At 38.7% G+C, this 18,641-nt stretch overlaps 1 protein-coding gene across 4 annotated transcripts in view; it reads left to right on the top strand.

Moving 5' to 3' along the window:
- Positions 1-18,641, top strand: part of DAB1 (DAB adaptor protein 1) — a 784,414-nt gene that overhangs the window by 162,253 nt on the left and 603,520 nt on the right. The gene's annotated exons all lie outside the window — the stretch shown is intronic.

The raw sequence follows: 18,641 nt of genomic DNA, 5'->3' as shown, positions 1-18,641 counted from the left end.
TACAATAGATCTTTCAGTACTACTATGAGCAAAATACTATGCAAAGAACTATGGGTAATATAAAGATGATAGGCCACTACTTGTGTGACCATTCCCCTCTTATAATTAAGTACTGTTTTTATAGTACTAAATACCACACTATACTATAGTATAAGCTATAGTATAAACTATAGTACAAACACCACACTGAACAGTTCAGACTTTCCTTTCCCAAATCACCTACATCTTTGGCTATAAAGAGGAAAGTCACCCTTTTATAATGAGCATACACATATCTTCAGAAGATATATACAGGGAGTGGTAAGGAAGGAAGAAAGTGTTCCAACCAATCATATCAGCTAATTCTGCTCTGGAACTCAATGGGAAGACACATAGCCAGATTGCCTGTTGTAGCCAGATCACCTAGTGTAGCCCTCATTGTTTAAATCAGGGCTTTGAACAGATCAGGGCTAGTTTACAGGTCCTTAATTTGGACCCCAAAAAATTTCTAAACGGATACATGGAAGGAAAGAAGGAAGGGAGGGAAGGAGGGAAGGAGGGGAAAAGGAAAAGAAAAAAGAAAAGATGAGAAAGAGGACTTTTCTAAGAGGGCATTTTAGAGTCACACAAACTGGTAAGTAACAAGCTCTACAGACTAATAGATTTATTGGAAACATTTGCATAATGCAATTAGAGACGATTAGAATTTGGTCTTACTTTTCAAATTCTGCTTTATTTGTCATATATGTACCAAATTACATATTGATCAACACAGGAATAGAGTCTGCATTACTTTTTTGAGTTGGCTCTTTAACCACAATGAGTTCTCATAAACTTGTATTTTAACTGACTTTTCCAAAAGAATAAATATGTCAGTGTCTTGAATTCTCCTGGTTTAAAATGGAACTCAAAACTGGAATTTTTCAGCTTCCTTTGCTGATCTGTTTGTTCGAGAATAGTACTTAGAATCATAGCACCTCAAGGTTGGAATAAATCCTCACTAATTCTTTGTTCAACTCCTATCTCCAGTGCTGCAACATTTATCACCATACAAAAGGCCCTCTGCTCCAGGGAGGTAACTTAAATGAGTGAAGCTGGCTGGGATTGAAAAAGGGTTGGTGAGGACTACAACAAACTGGAGAGTGTTTAGCCTTTAGGGAATCTTTTCTGTAGCTTTGGAATTCAGGTCTGGTTTTGACAAATCTACTAGTTTTCCGGGAGAAGCTAGAATTTTATAAGCAATTATCTGACTTGTTAAAATATATTAAAAAATTATTAAATGTCTTCTGCATGCCAAGTATTGCTTTTAATTTTGATGATACAGAAATGACTAAACATGGTCCTTATCTTCAAAGAGCTCAGATTCCTGTTAAGTAAGATATATAATAAAGACAGAAAAGCTATTCTATAAGTGCTAACATAGAGATAGATGTAAAGTATTAGAAGAAAACATGAGAATTTGGATGATTTTTCCAGGTTTGGGAAAGGATAGAGTTTCTTCTAGGAAGTGGCTCCCTGGAGAAACTATACTTTTTGAATTATGCCTTAAAAGATAAAAGGATACTTACTTTTGTATAAGCAAAGGAACAGAGTTATAAATATCCATGACATGTTTTGCAAAAGATGAGAGGGTTGCAATAGCTTGACATAAGCAAAGTGAGGTAGGTAGTAGTTAGGTTGGAGATGGACTTATACTCCAAGGGAAGGAATTTGTAGTAGTAGTAACATTTTATTTGAGAAAAGACAATCATGGTAACTAAGAGCACGAATTAAGTATATTGAACTGGAGTCTCTCCTTGAGAGATAAGGAAGCCCTGAATTTAGGTAATGGATGTGAGGACAGAGTGAAGAATACAGGTTCAAATGAGCAACTGCACCTAAGAAACAAGGAGACAGAAGAAGAGTCAAATTAAGTGGGAAATTGAGTGAGGGTGAGGTCAAAGTTTCTTCCTGGTCTTTTGGGCCTTAATTGTTTTCAGCTGAGCATAATCTACATGCCAGGTGACCCATTTGGGGGTCGCCTGCCCTTGACCTCTATACCAGTCACACACACCCCCCACTACCTAAAATAATTTAGATAGAAGACCTGATCCAGGAAGAGAATTGTCATTATTAGAATATACATTATTCTATATACATATACATTAGAATATGAACTATGTATGATAGACAGGGAGGAACCTAGCAAAGCCTATTTGATCAAGGTTTTCTATGTCCCATTATTTCTGAATGACAAAAATCATTTGTTTACTAAATATTTACTCTTTTTCGCTTCTCTGTGAATTTCATTCCTTCTCTTTAAGGTCCCAGACCTCCATTCCTTTTCCTTAGTTCAGGATGACATATATACTTTACTTGCCTGTCTTTGGAATCTCATGTCTGTGTAGATTCCCTACATATACAAAATTAAATTTTATTTTCTCCTATTTATCTGTCTTTTGTCAATTTGATTCTTAGTCCTGGTAGAAGAACTTTGTATAGTAGAGTAAAATTATTTCCTCCCCTACAGGGAATGATATTGCCAATAAGTCAGAAAAGGAAGAGGAGAAATTTAGGAGGGGAGGAATGCAGGAAAATGGTAGAGAGAGGACAATAATACTAGCAAAATGCCAACTTCGAATTTTACGCTAGACTTTTTATATAATTTCTCCTCATAAGTCCTCCACTGCAAATTTGTTTTTAAATTAGCATAACTTCTGTGAAACATCTCTCCATTTTGTTATGTATCCTCATCATCCTAACACTCTACCCTAAGGCTTCTTGATTATGTATGGGCAGCCTAGTTTTTTGTTCACAAAATGGGTGTTCACTAGCTCAGTGTGATGAGTCTTCCCTCACTGAAGCCTATAAAAGTAATCCTGGAGAGAGAGCCATTTTCTAGTTGGATGATTTAGGCTAAGATTATAAAGTTCTCATCTCCATTGCTTAATTGTAAAGTACAGATGATAACATTGGACCTTATTTCAATTTTGGTCCTCACTTCAAGATGTTCTAAAATCTTAATACATTAACACAAGTAAAGAATTTACTAGTGAGAACATGGAACACAGTAGATGAATGTCAATTTTTATTGTCAGGTGTTGTACTATATGAATCTAATTTAGATCATAAACTAATGTAGACACTAAATTAGAATTTTGAAGATACCATGGTCTCTTCTGAATTTAGGAAAGAGAAAGAGAAGTTCCAAGTGCCAAACAAAAATGGCTCATGGTCAGGCCACCTGGACATCTATGCTAAGGGAGCTATGTACTGATGAGCATGTTCATTCATTCACTCATTACCTTGTTCATTTTTCGACAACTTATCTCTTCATCTACCCATTGATTTGTTCATTCAAAAAATAGTTGTTGCAGGTCTACTATTTACCAGGCACTGAGCTAACATTAAGAACCCCAGAATGTAAGCTTACTGAAAACATAAATAAGTGATTATAATGATAATGTGGTAGGTGGTACATGGAACCCCGCCCCCCCGACAACAACAAAACTCCATAGGGAGTACAAAGGAGTAAGTTGTTTTTCCTGAGGACAGAGTCATATGAATTGCATTTATTTATTTATTTATTTATTTATTTATTTATTTGAAAATGTGGGGTTTTTTTTATTTAATTTCTTTTCAGTGTAACAGAATTCATTGTTTATGCACCACACCCAGTGCTCCATGCAATACGTGCCCTCCATAATACCCACCACCAGGCTCCCCCAACCTCCCACCCCCCTGCCCTTTCAAAACCCTCAGATTGTTTTCAGAGTCCATAGTTTCTCATGATTCATCTCCCCCTCCAATGTCCCTCAACTCCCTTCTCCTCTCCATCTCCTTATGTCCTCCATGTTATTTGTTATGCTCCACAAATAAGTGAAACCATATGATAATTGACTCTCTCTGCTTGACTTATTTCACTCAGCATAATCTCTTCCAGTCCTGTCCATGTTGATACAAAAGTTGGGTATTCATCCTTTCTGATGGAGGCGTAATACTCCATAGTGTATATGGACCACATCTTCCTTATCCATTCGTCCGTTGAACTGCATTTTAAGAGGAAAAGTTTGCCAGGCAAAAAAAAAAAAAAAAAGTAAGGTATTTAAGACAAAGAGATCTGTCTATGCAAAGTCACAGAGGCACCAAAGACCAAAGTGCTTAAGAGGAATAACCTGTAGATATTTACGTGAGAGAGGAACACAAAGAAGATGGAGGAACATGTAAGAGATGGAGCTAGAAATTCAAGAGCTTTTAATCTAATGCCAAGTGGATTGAGTTCTTGTGGGCAGTGGGGGAACCCTCACATACCACCCTGAATGTATGTGAGTGACACACTGAAACTTACATATATAGAAGAGTTTACTTGGTAGCAGGGTGGATAATAAGGAAAGGGGACAGGCTAGTGGCTGTTTTTAGCTTTCTCAAACATCACAAGAAAACGAAAGTAATCATTCACAGGGTATGTTTGTTGAGCCCAAGCAAAACTGAAGGAAATTCCTAACTTCATTCTACCTTTCTTCCAAATCTTTAAAATTCTGTAAAGTCTGTATTATCTTAGGTCTTGAGATGTTAATGACTTTAACTAATTGTCAACACTGGCAATTATAATGACGGATACCTTATCATTTCTTACAATGAGCAATGATAATTAAAATTGTGCTAGAGCTTTAGTAGCAATTATAGCCCCTCCCCCCCCTTTTTTTGTTTAAAACATGAGCCTACTGGTCTGATTTGGTGAACTATTCAAGGCAGGCTTATTATCCCACTGTTTACTTCCTAGTTCTATTTGTGAACCACATTAGCAACAATTATGAAATGTCGGGGAAATGGTAAAAATAACTGAATTTGTTCCATAAGAAAGATTCCAGATTTTGATTCATTCATTCATTCAAGTGCTAGAGCTTTTATTGGACATCTTTATATGCTAGGAACCATGCTAGGCATAGAAGAAGCAAATCAACAAGCCATGAGTTGAGGAGTTTGCAGGCCAGTAAGAAAGATTCATCACCAGATAATCATCTAAGATATGTGAATGCTACGGTTGGCAGACATTAGCTCTGCCAAGTGAGAATACAGTTACATTTCACAGAGAAGCTGACTTTTGGTTGGGGGCTTCAAAATGTGAGCAGGAATTTCTTTAAGTTTTATTATTATTATTTGTATTTGCAAGACTTTATAAAGTATCTCAAAAGAAGAGGACGTATAGTACCATAGTGATAAATTAGCCGGGGAATTCAGGATTCAAGACCAGAAATTGTGCTCTGGAAAATCCAGGCTGAAAAGAAAGGAAAGGCATCAGTCAGGTATCATATAGTATGCAAACACCTGAAGAAGGTAAAAAGGAAGCAAACATACTGTAGGGGAGGAAAATGTTTTCCCTTCTTCCCTTCAAGGTTCTTGGGCTGTTCTAATAATTAAATTAACATCAGACAGATTGACAAGAGGAAAACAAATTTAATTACAGTACGTAAGTACTTCCCAACAGTCAGGTAATTGAGATTTACATGCTATCCTGAACTAAGAAGAAGTGGGTGGGGGTCTGGGACTTCAAAGGAGAGGAAAACAATTCACAGGAAGGTGGGAAGAGCAAATGTTTGATAAATAAATGTTTGCCATGTCCTTTGGAGAAGTTTTTTTTTTTTTTCAATCTAAAAATAATTATCTTAGGTAATAACTCTTTCTGGTACAGGTGCCTTCTCTAAATTCTTTTAGGCAGTTAAGGTAGATGTAAGAAGTTCTTCTTAAATCTGTTAGGCCTTGATCATTTTCAGCTTGAAATAATCTTCATGGCAAACTGGCACATTCTGGAGTGGCCTAACCTGGATGCCACTAACATGTTCCAAGAATGAAAAGATCATGCTCAAGTGCCGGGCTCCTGGGGGACAGCAGCAGGCAAGAGCTCTGACTATGCAGTTCAGTTAGACCAACACCAGCTGAGCATTGTGCGGGTGCCCAGAGCCCACCTCTAGCACCGTGGCCTTCATATGCTCCCAGGTGCTGGAAATGTATGGTACTGCCCTTGGCATAAGGGGAGTTGTTTGGCCCAGGATTAATCCTTTGCCTTAAGAGGTAGCTTGTCTTCAATGACTGGTTGATGAGGGTGGGACACGATGATCCATCACCCTTCCTGGATTTGAAACAATTATGAAGAGGTATCCAAACCCCAAAGCTCTTTGTAGGGTCAGCTGAGGCTTCTCTTCTAGTGTGTCACACTTCATCTTGTCTCTCTGCCCCTTTCCTACCTACTACTTCTGTTATAGATATGGTTAGAGAGCAGTTCTTGGCACAGCCCCTGCCTGCAGACCTCTGGGTCTTAGATCTGTTCCCTGGAGAACCAGGTTTAAAAGAAGCATCCACTATGTGCTCAGTTGGGGGGAGTCAACAATGCCACAGATAACATCTCTGACCTGAAATGATTTACAGTTTGGGGGGACGTTAGGGCTTCCAAAGACAATGCAGAGTCTTGGAAAATGGTTAAGCTGTGAGATACAAGAACAGAGGAAGAGGGAGAAAAGAGAAAAGAAAAAAAAACAACTTCCGAGTACACTGTCTAAAATTGTGTTCACAAAGCAAATAGTTCTTAGGTATAATGGTTCTCTATGAATTCAAATGTCTTTAAAATTGAAGAATGGGGGGTTATTAGAGGCCATGGTGGGGGGAGGAATTTCCCTCCTAAGACAACTGGTCATCCAGGCTTCATTTGCCTTTTTAGAGGACATGGATTTAAGACCTCCAAAGGCAGCACATTCCAGTGGTTTTCCTAATTGTAAACTCCTTCCTTATATTTTGCTGGAAATTTTTCTCTAGTTCTGTTTTGTGCAATCATACAGATTAAATTTCCCCCTCTTTTTATGCAAGAGCTTTTTTTAAAACTTAAAAACAGAAAATGATTTACATATTGAAATTATTTTTAAAAAATTTTAGGAGATAATGGAAATTTGAGCACTTACTGGGTATTTGTCAGAATTAAGGAATTTTTTAAGGTATGATAATAGTGCATGCTTAAGTTAAAAAAATAATTTTTATATTATAGATATACATACTGAAACATTTAGGGATGAAATAATATGCAGTATTTGCCTTAAAATAATCTGGAGGGTGAAATGGGTGAGGTTATAGAAGAAATAGAATTGGCCATGAGTCGCACATTATTGATGCTGGATAATGAGGGTTCATTATATTTTTCTGATACTTGTAAAAGTGTTTGAAATTTTAAACCTGGAAAACCAGGTTTAAAAGAAGCATGCGCTATCCACTTTCCACTTTCATAAGATAAAAATATACTACAATGTCCTAAAATGAAAACATTGTAGTATATTTTTATCTTATGAAAATATTGCATGGATATCACTGAAAAAAATCCTAAGGACAGAGAGGCTTATAATGAAAAGCCACAGTCCCCGCCTCCCTCCTTCCCACAGCCCCACTCTCCAGAGGTAACTACTTCTAATCCTGTGTTTTGGAGTGGGGACAGTGGCTTTCTGCAGGTACCTCTATGCATCTAAATAAGCAGTGCTGATGATATTTTTAATTGTTGTGTCTATATTATCTGGGCTTCCCTGCAGTGACCAGAGAGGATTTTGTCCATTTCATAAACCCACTCCTTCCAGTATACACTCTTGGTTCCTCCTCAGGTTACCTTCTTTCTTCACAGCATAGTTCACATCCATTTATTGTCCCATCATCCATAGCCAGTCTACCTCACCTCCCTGTTTTGTAAGATGGTGCCTTTGCTAAGCTCACCCTTCCACCCATATTTCACTCCCACATCCAAAATTGGTAACTTCTGTACTCTGTCCTGCAATGATGACTAAGCCTTCAGTGTTGTTGGTAGTTTTATCCCAAAACTTAAAAATGAATCATGGAACCTGAATTATTATTGCTGTGTAATAGTGTTCACAGTGGAGCTAGTATTTTGTCCAGATTAGGCCTCCTTTGCTTTAAATACTCTGTCTCAATCCTTGCATCACTCAGAGAAGAAAAACTTCAGCATGGAGTTTCAAGGGAATCAACTTTTTCACACTCAACCAATTGCCTTGATTAGTACCAACATTTCCCAAGTCTCAGATGATACTATTTAATCGTTCGGACCCCATCACCCTGTCTACCTCAACCTCCCCTTGTTTTTACCTGGTGATCTCCTTCACCATTGACTCCTGAGCCAATCTGGACTTTGAAATCTTCCAGCTGTTGTCCTATGACTTTCTGGGATAGTATATTCTGTTATTTGGGTCTCAGGTCATTGTCTTTCTTGGCTTATTACTTTATTTTGCAAGAGACCGTCCTAAGAAAGGCAGATGAACTTCCTGATCCCTTGCCTAGTCAGAGTCTACCCTCACTTTTAATTGGCTAGGAAAGAATTTTAAAATAAGACTCATTATAACAAAAAGAAATTAAAGGCATCCAAATCGGCAAAGAAGAAGTCAAACTATCACTCTTTGCAGATGATATGATACTATATGTGGAAAACCCAAAAGACTCCACTCCAAATCTGCTAGAACTTGTCCAGGAATTCAGTAAAGTGTCAGAATATAAAATAAGACTCATCAAAAAAAATAAGACTCATTTTTCCTCAGAATGTTTTGGTTTTAACTGATTTCCTTAACTTTATTCTCTTACTCTATGATAGGTTTTTCTTTTCTTTTATTGTTTTATGGGCAGGCATGTTATTAATTTCTAAGAGTTCTTATTTTTACCTTTTTTTTAAGTGCATCTTTTGTTTTATGGTTATGGTATCTTCTCAAATATTTTAGTTACTTTTTTTAAAAATTGTCTTCTGGTTCCTAAGTATTTCTGGTTCCTAAGTATTTCTGTGGTTATATACCATGATCTTTCCCTTCATTGTTGTTGATGTTGGTGTTGTCCCTCAGTTTCCTCAGATTCGGAAACTAAAGAGTTCTATAGTACAAGCAGACTCTTCATTCATCACTAATCAGCTTCTATCCTCTCTGTTTTTCAGAGATTTTTTTAAAATCTCTCACCTACTGAAGATTCCTTTTCTATGTTTGACATAGTTTGAGTTTATAACCTTCTTATTTCCTCACCATGTTTTTAATGTAGTTCTAAGAGGGAAAAGGGATCAATCCAAATTTTCTTCCTGCCACCTTGGAACCAATGTTTCTCCTTTTTAAAATTTACTAATTGAATAAATTCCCATTCCTTCCATCCACTTTCCCTAATGTCCTCATTGGCCACTTAGAAATTCATAAATAATAGTGTTATGGGTTGAAGTATGTCCCCCCAATAAAATATTTTGTAAAGTCCTAATCCCCAGTACCTCAGAAGATGACCTTATTTAGAAGTAGGTCTATTGCAGATGTGATTAGTTAAGATGAGGTCATACCTGAGTAGAGTGGTCTCCTAATCCAATATGACTAGTGTGCTTATAAGAAAATAGCCATATAAAGAAACCAGGGAGAATGCCATGTGATGTCAAAGGCAGAGACTAGAGTTATGTAGGTGCCTGTCAGTGAACACCAAAGATTGCCGGTAAATGACAAGAAGCCAGAACAATGCAAGGAAAGATTCTCTCTTAGAAGTTTCAGAGGGATTCTGAGATCAAGATTTTATTGTATTACCTAAATGAGATAATATATTTAAAGCACTTAGCACGATGTCTGATTCTTGGTTAGTGCACAATAAATAGTACCTTAAACATGAAAAACGAAGGCATTGGATGGTGTTGGGCTTACCCCAGAAACTCTGTGTCTTATTGCTATTCCCAAAGACTTAGGCTGAAAATTATCTGACTCTCCCACTTTATTTTATATATATGGTAATATGTATGATGTCATGGAATACTAACAGGTATGCATGTGTGCTGAACCCAAGGGCTGTTAGATTTTATTGGATGAAGTTTAATCAAAACACAAACTTTAGGAGCGCCTCAGTGGCTCAGTGGGTTAAAGCCTTTGCTTTTGGCTTGGGTCGTGATCTCAGGGTCCTAGGATTGAGCCCTGCATCGGGCTCTCTGCTCAGCGGGGAGCCTGCTTCCCCCCTCTCTCTGCCTGCCTCTCTGCCTGCTACACTGTCAAGTGAATAAATAAAATCTTAAACACACACACACACAAACACACAAACTTTAACATTAATTCAGTGGCTAATGCATAGTAACCACTCATTTCCCCCTCTTCCGATTCCATGGCCCTGGCCTAAATACTGTCAACAGTGTTCTTGGGTTGGCTAAAGATGATGAAATGCCTCTCCTCAGCTTCCACCTGCAACCCCTTCCACAGCTCTTGTTCTGAATTCTGCAGCCCATTCAACAGTTAATAGACATCTTTAGCTATCAGCTGCCTACTCATTCACAAAACAATCCTCATCAACCACCTACAGAACTCGTTCTAATTTCAAGACTTGCGGGGAAATCTTAGTGTGTGTGTGTGTGTGTGTGTGTGTGTGTGTGTACCTTGTTCTCACCACTTTGTTACCCCACCTCATCCACCCTTATAAGAATGCCTAAAATTAAGAGAACTGGCTATAAAGTCTCATTCAGATCAGTCCTAGATTCAAAACCTAACTTGGTCACTTGAAAGCTCTTTGCTTCTGGACAAGTCACTTAACTTGTCTGTTCCCCATTTTTCTTCTATAAAGGGGGGCCCCTGCCTCACAGGATGAGTACTATAGATGATACATGGAAAACAAAACAAGATGTTGTAAGGCTGAATAATAATAATAAAGTATTATTACTACTTCATCGCTTCTGTTTTCCCTTCAAAGGTACCCTTTACCTCCCTTCAGGCCTCTTTTCCCAGCCTTTCCCCTGAGGTCAGGTCTTTAGGGACATTCTTGTGCTATGCTGAGTTATGCCTCTTATGATGTTAAGTGCAGCTGGTCCCCATAGTTTACATTACATTAGTTTCTGATTCAAGCAAAGAATGTACTTCAATAGGGCATCATTTAATAAAAGCCTAACCTGCCCCCTACCTGGCAGAGTTGATGGGAGCTTATTAAGATAATGTCTTTCTAGTACTTACAGCCCCTTGAAAGACATTCACTAAATAAACAGCGGTATTTGATTTTTTGTGTTGTTTGTTTTAGCTCTTAATGCACGCTCTCTGAATTGTATTAATAGTTCCTCTGCAGTGCTTCCCACAATATGGGCACTTGTTAAATGCTCCTAAATGCAGAATGGCAGTGATTGTTGCTTATGCGGCGCCTCTACTTTGTTGCACTTGTCCGCCTCTCTCAATCTCTCCCTCTCTCTCTCTCTCCTCTCTCTCTCTCTCGCTCTCGCTCTCGCTCTCGCTCTCTGTCTTTCTGTTAAACCTGGAACCCACCCTGTTCCTTCTAGGTTCCCAGCTCACTGATTTTCAACCCTGGATGTCCATCAGAATCACTTGGAAACTCTTAATAGCCAGACCATAGCCTAGATTAATTAAATAAAAATCTCTGGAAGTGGGCTGCAGCCTTCAGTGTTTTCTAAAGTTTCCTAGATGATTCCAGTGCTTGCCCAAGGCTGATTCCTACACACCCAGCCAGATCCCAATCAGATGACACGTGAGAACCGAAAATTAACATTTAATGTCTTCTTTCTGCTCAGCTGTGAGTTCCTCAAGGGCCAGTATGATCTCTTATTCTTCTTTGCTCCCAGCAAATAACAGTCCCTGGCAAGAATGAATACTCAATACATATTTCTCTTTTTGGCTAAAAGCATAGCCTTCCCAGCTCAAAGGATTTCCCTGTGCCTCTGGTTTCTGTACCAGTTGATGAGAATACCTCTTATTCATTCTAATTATCTATCATTTCTGTTGTTCAGATTCTCTTAGGTTAAAAAAAAAATTAATAAATAAATAAAAATCTAACACTTTATTATATGGTTTAGCAGAGAAAACAGCTTATTGCCATGTGGTTTGAAGACTGCTGTCATCCAGGGGCATGCCAGGTACCATGATGGCAGTCCAGAGGAAGGCCTGGGATGTAGGCACATGGAGTAGGAAGAGTCCAGCCTTTCCAGTCACACAAACCCAGGTTCAGATCTCTACTCTATGCCTACTGGCACATTATTTCACCTCTCAGAGCTCTGCTCTCCTCTTTGTGGAAGGGGGAAATGATGCCTATTCAGGTGGTTAGGGTCACTGAAGGATGTAATATAGATAAAAAGTCATAGTGACCATCTTTGTCAGATCAGACTGCCATAACAAAATACCATAGACTAGACAGCTTACACAACAGATTTTTTTCCCCCTCACTGTTCTGGAAACTGGAAGTCTGGTATCAGGGTGTTGGCAAGGTTGGGATTCTGGTGACAGCCCTCTTCCTGGTTTGCAGATGACAGCTTTCTCGCTGTGTCTCTCATGGCACTCTCTGGTGACTCCTTTTAGAAGACCATTAATCCTTCTTAAGACTCTTTATTCTTAGTTATCTTCTCACAGTTTCTGTCTCTAAATACAGTCACACTGGGGGCTGGGGGCTTCAACATATGACTTTTTAGGGGACACAATTCAGGCGGTGGCAGTGACAAGCACCTAATATAAGTTTAGTAATACTAATATTCTTTGTATCTCTCTCTGTGTATCTCCCAGTTTCTCTTGAGAGAATCAGAAAAATATCAAGGGAGAGACATCATAACTAGATCTTGGGGGTTGAGTGAGAATGTCTTAGGCAACGAAGGAAGAAATAGTGAGGCAAATCTGTTAAAAGACATGGCATATTTGGGGATCAAGAAGAACTTCACCAGTTTTCACTAGAGCTAGGAATGGATAAGAGGAAGGTTCATGGTATAAAATATAAGAGATGTAGTTTGGGGCATATTTTTCATAATAGTCAAGGTAAACAAGCTGAGAACTTTGGAATTTTTCTGTGGGATTAAGGATTACTATGCCTGTAATTTTTTTTATGTTTTTTTTAAATTTTTTTATGTTTTTCTGAATACCTCTTTGCTTCCCAGGGAGCTGGGTGGATTCTTGAGGTCAAGGGCCTTGCCAAATGTTTCTTTGTAATCCCACCAATAAGCCTATGACCAGACTTTAAAAATGTAACAGGAATGAATTGCTCCAAAATCTTGGCATATAAGAGCTATCATCTTTTTCATTTGTTCAATTTGAATCAAAGACAGCCTCCTTCCTCCAGGTTGGTTATAAAACCCAGCATTACTGTCTTGGAGTTCCACCATCCCTATTAGCTGCCAGACTTCCAAGAACCCTGGGTCTTAAATTGGTAGACAGAAATTCTTCTCTCCACCACAGGGAAGGGCCCCCCTTGTCTGCCAGCTGAAGCAGGTCTTCCCTGATCACCTTGTAGATGGTCTTCAGCATGGCAAGAGCTCTGCTTTTCCTTCATCTGTCCACACTGCTCCTCCATGCTTTAACAGTATCTCCTGGTTTATACGTTGTGCTCATTGGCTTGTCTTCATGCATGCTCCACTTTACTCCTTAAATGCCTGTTCCGCCCCAGATGCCCTCAGTGGTAACCCTTGCTCCAGTTCTTAGCCCTTGGTCCTCAGAGTTATTACCACCCAAAGCCATCATCTCCACTTCTGGGTGCTGCTCTACTACTGGCTTGACTGTCCAAATTTTCCAGCTCCAAATTTCTCCCTATCTCCTCTTGAGTCTTAGGATAATTTTGTTAATGATCTTCAAAACACAAAGCTTTTATTTCTCCCCTTACTTGGGCAATCTGAATTAATTGCCTTGATGGGCCTGACCTCCCAAACACAAAATGCCTGTTTAAAATAAAAGGCTGATTATTATATAATGAACTACATTCAGTTTACTAAATAGTTAACTTAAACAAAAATATATGTATATATTTATGTTGAATAGATGTATAATTTATGCTAATGATAATTACAAATAATACAAAAGCATAATAAGTCCACTGAAGCTCTGGTATTCATTACCAATGCTTCATTCTGCTTTGGCTCAACAGTCATAGACTGACAATTTGACAGTCCCCAGGAACTGCGCTGGGCCCTGAGGACAGAGAGATGGCAATGGTATCATCTTTGTCCTCGAAGAGATTTGAGTTTAGTGAGGGTGTAAGATATATCATATTAGCCAATGTATTAGGAAAGCCCTTATTAAGAAATGAGTAGGCTGATGCTTGTTTTATCAAGACTCTGCAGAGATCCCTTATTTGCTGTGCTGATGCTGGGTGAGCTTTGTGTTCATTTGTCCGTATCTACATTGGCCTTTATTCCCTTGATCACTTCCTTGTGAGATGCATTACTGAGGGTTGAGTTATGCTATGAGGGTGAAGCTAAATAACTCCCAACTCTCTGGATAGAAGATAGACATGTCAAGTTTTCTTTTCCTTACTCACAAGAACCTTATTGTGATTAGGGAACACAGGCTGCTCCATGTGGCCTCTTAAGGATCCAGGATCTCTGGGCTCCTTACTTCTTGAAGGGAGAGGATGGTGTTGCAATGGAAAGGGACACCCGCTTTGAACCATGCCTACCCAGAAATAACACATAACATTTTTGCTCACAGGTCATTAGCCAAAATTTGTAACAGGACCCCAAACTAACTACAACAAAGACCGGAAAACGTGGAAGAAACCTATGGATTATTATTTGGTAATTGTTAATGTTGCTGCCACTAGAGCAGTGATTTTAGAGCATGAGCTTTGAAGAATTTGAATCCTAACCCAGCTAGTTACTTTCTTCGGAGTCTAGGTCGCATCTCTCTTCCCTGCTGAGTTCTGAGCGTAAATATACACATGGAGTTGAGTGGAGGTTGAGTTATATAGGAGATGGAGATTAAAGCGTACACTTTTTGTGATGAACACCAGGAGTTGTATGGAAGTCTTGAATACATGGAATTCTGTACACTTGAAAATAACATAACACCTGCATGTTAACTAACTGGAATTTAAATTTAAAAAAAATTTTTAAAGAATATATATGAGGCCAAAATATCATCTATATGAATGATTGAAGACAGTCTGCAGGGTGTGGCTTTATACCATTAGTGAAACAGACCCACTGATGAAATCCCAGAATTAGGCTAACCTCTGGACCAGGTAAGACTGATGTCATGATGCAACAGAGGAGAATGCCTAACTTCTGCAAGACTGATGGCTTCCAAAAGACAAGGAGGCAAGTAGGGACCATCAGTTAAACTTCAACTACTTACGTTTTAGGCAGATCAGTTCACCTCTCTAGGAGTCGGTTCAGTGAAAAGGCTAGAAGAAACTCCAGTAGAGCGCCTAAAGAAAACTCAAAGCTAGGGAAAAGAAGGGTTTCTTGATAACTCTTACTAAATGTAACATTTGACTCAGTCACCCAGCCTCTCCGGCCATCAATTTGCTCATCTATAAAATGGCAATGACACTATCTCACCATATCTCTTCTTGGGCCTTTTTCTACTGCTAGAGATTAGGAGATGTGCTAGACTTGTAATGGGGAAGCGTTCTTCAAATGCCTTCTATAAAATGCTCATAAATACTTGAGACAGAATTACTTATGAGTTTATAGAGACCAGATGGTTTTTAACACATCCCCCACCCCCAGCACACACATAATGTAGAAAATCTTCTCAGCTGGTTCTCTCCAAAAACCTGCCCACTTATTTCTCCACAAGCATTTCTTTAACCATCCTCTAGGGTTGTTCTTGTTCCTAACAGTAAATGTCTGAAACCACCTTTTTTGAGCAAAAGCAAAAGCTACCCAGCTAATGTCCCTCCATGGAGGTTACTCTTTTAGCTCTTCCATGACTGTTCCCATGAGGGTTTGACTGGCACTGGAGAATGGAAAATACCCAAATCAAAAGAGTCATCTTCAGAAAACGAGCCTTCCATTTTCCTAGTGAAATACTAATTAGTTTCTGACCCAGAGAGTCTAAGGTTGCGCCTTCTTAGATAAGAAATTATTTTTTTCAAATCTAAAAGATATTTAAAAGTAGAAATGTTTTAAATGAAAGTATTAAATTATACAATTACATGTGTAGACTCTGCCATTGAGGGAGTTATTTTCATGGTGTAGGCTGAATCCAGCATAAAAATATTTACTGCTCTGAAATGTCAATATGAAATAATCAGAATCTAAAATTAAATATTTACTGTATAATCAGCTTGCATTCATCCATCCACAATGTTCCCTGAAAAACACTGATTACACTGAATTTGACCACCTGGATTTCCTAATATTTTCAGGCCTAGAAAAAAAAAAAAAAAAACTGTCAAAGTCTCACTCACAGCCATTTTCTAACAACTTTTCAAGGGAAATCTTTTGGAACAGGGAAGTAGGCAATGATGACTTAAGTGAGTTCCAGATACACACACACACACCAGAAGCCGAGCCACCCTGTTGATCTCCCTTTGCCACATCTCTTGGGTCCAACCTCAATTCAGCAAGTCAGTAAGTCTTCACAGATATTCACGAGTTCTGTGACAGAAACTGTGCCAGGCAATAGGGATACAAATGTGGTCCATGTTCTTGGAGAGCTCAGAATCGAGTGCAAGAGACAGATTAATAAACAGCCAAAGACAATGCATTGTGATAAATCCTACATGAATAAGCCCATAGGCAGAGGACAAAGCGATCCTGAAGAAAATCATCAGACCTACTCTAAGATTTTGGGATGCCTGGGTGGCTCAGTTGGTTAAGCATCTGCCTTTGGCTCAGGACATGATCCCGCCTGGGATCCTGGGATCAACTCCTGCATTGGGCTCCTTGCTCAGCAGGGAGACTGCTTCTCCCTCTGCCTGCCATTCCCCCTGCTTGTATTCTCACTCTCTCTAGCACTCTCTCTGGCAAATGAATGAATGAATGAATGAATGAATATCCTACTCTAAGATATTATTTCAAAATGAAGCCAAAGGCAATATTGTTTATTTTATCAATGTCTATGCAATTGGAAGAGCCAAACTCAATCTTAAATCACTGTAAAGACCTCATTTTTACCATTTATTCTGAAGGTTAACATTGAGTCTGCCAATTCATTGGTGTGGGGTGAGGTTGACTCTAGGGGACAGCCTTGTGAAAGTGCTGGAAATGTCAAAACATGGTGCAGAAAGTCCTAGACTAAACAGGAGGTTGGAGGTTGGAGTTTAAGTTGTTTGATCTTAGGTTAAAAATAAGTGCTTTCTCATAGATAACGGTTTTACTATCTGAAAAACAAGCCAGACCTGTTGATCTCTTAGGTTCTTTCTACCCCTGTATACTTATGATATTAACTATGAACCATTTGCATTTTTTAGAAAATTAAAACATCCTAGAGATGTTTCAGCAGGGAATATTAGCATAATTCAAGTTACAGATTTCATTTGCTTATTCAATAATTGATGAGACAATTTAACAGTTCAAGAATATGGATGTTGAGGTCCATCAGAATTGGGTTTGAGTCCAAGCTTTGTCACTTTCCTGGTTATGAAACCATGAGAAATTAATTTTTCTGGGCTTTCTCTCTGTGAGATGAGGAAGTTATCTGAGATGGACACTATGGGAATTAAATGAGATAATGAATGCAAAAGCTTAACACAGTCCTCACACAAAAGAGACTCTCAATAAATATTTTCAGTGAGTGTAGCTGTGGGGTGCACACTGTCCGTAGTGCTGAAGAAAAACCTAGTCCCTGCTTATACTCTGGAAAGACGGATGTTTAAATCATCATATCTAGTACACAAGAAAGATATATGATAAAGGCACGAACAAAGTAGCATCAAAGCATAGGAAGAGTGATATTGACTTAGAGCATGAGGTGTGGCAGCGTCTAGAAAAGGCTATATATGGGAGGGAGTGTGTCAACAGGATCTAATCTAGAAGTGAATTATCTAGGCAAGTAAGGCATGGGAGGGCAAAGGAAGAAGCATGAGAAAAGATACACAGGCCTAATGGTGATTAGAAAATAATGAGCATTCTGATGGATCTATACATGAGATCAACAAGGCAGCCAGGATAACCTTACAAAAGGTCACATGAAGGAATCTGGGTTTCCAATAAATGAGAACCTATCAAAAGTTGATCAACCGGGGTGCCTGGGTGGCTCAGTGGGTTAAAGCCTCTGCCTTCGGCTCAGGTCATGATCACAGGGTCCTGGGATCGAGCCCCACATCCGGCTCTCTGCTCAGCAGGGAGCCTGCTTCCCTTCCTCTCTGTCTGCCTCTCTGCCTACTTGTAATCTCTGTCAAATAAATAAATAAAATCTTTAAAAAAAAAAAAAGTTGATCAACCACACACTCATTTTTAATTATTTTGACTTCAGATTTCTTTACTCTGCCTCCTTATTACTCTGTTGCTTCATTGGTCTAAATCAGGAGTGAACAAACAGCCTGAAGACAAAATCTGGTCGGAGGCCCAAGCTTAGAATGGTTTTTACATTTTTTAAATTAAGTTTTTATTAAATTTTAATTCCAGTATAGTTAACATATAGATAATACAATGATAACATATAGATAATATAATGATTCTACAATTCTATCCATTGCTCAGTGCTCATCTGGGTAAGTATGGTCTTTAATCCCCATCATCTATTTCACACATACCCCCGCCAACCTCCCCTCTGGAAACTATCAGTTTGTGCTCTGTAGTTAATAGTCTGTCTCTTGGTTTGCCTTTCTCTCTCTCCTTTTTCCTTTGTCTGCTTGTTTTGTTTCTTAAATTCCACATATGAGTGAAGTCATATGGTATTTGTTTTTCTCTGAGTGACTTACTTTGCTTAGCATAATTCTCTCGAGCTCCATCCATGTTGTTGCAAATGGCTAGATTTGATACTTTTTATTGCTGGATAATATTCCAT

This window comes from Lontra canadensis, unplaced genomic scaffold (assembly GCF_010015895.1).
Source record: "Lontra canadensis isolate GAN:19392208 unplaced genomic scaffold, GSC_riverotter_1.0 scaffold109, whole genome shotgun sequence".
In the NCBI taxonomy this organism is placed as follows: Eukaryota; Metazoa; Chordata; class Mammalia; order Carnivora; family Mustelidae; genus Lontra; species Lontra canadensis.
The sequence above is the reverse complement of the archived record's forward strand: the minus strand, read 5'-3'. Positions and strand labels throughout refer to the sequence as shown.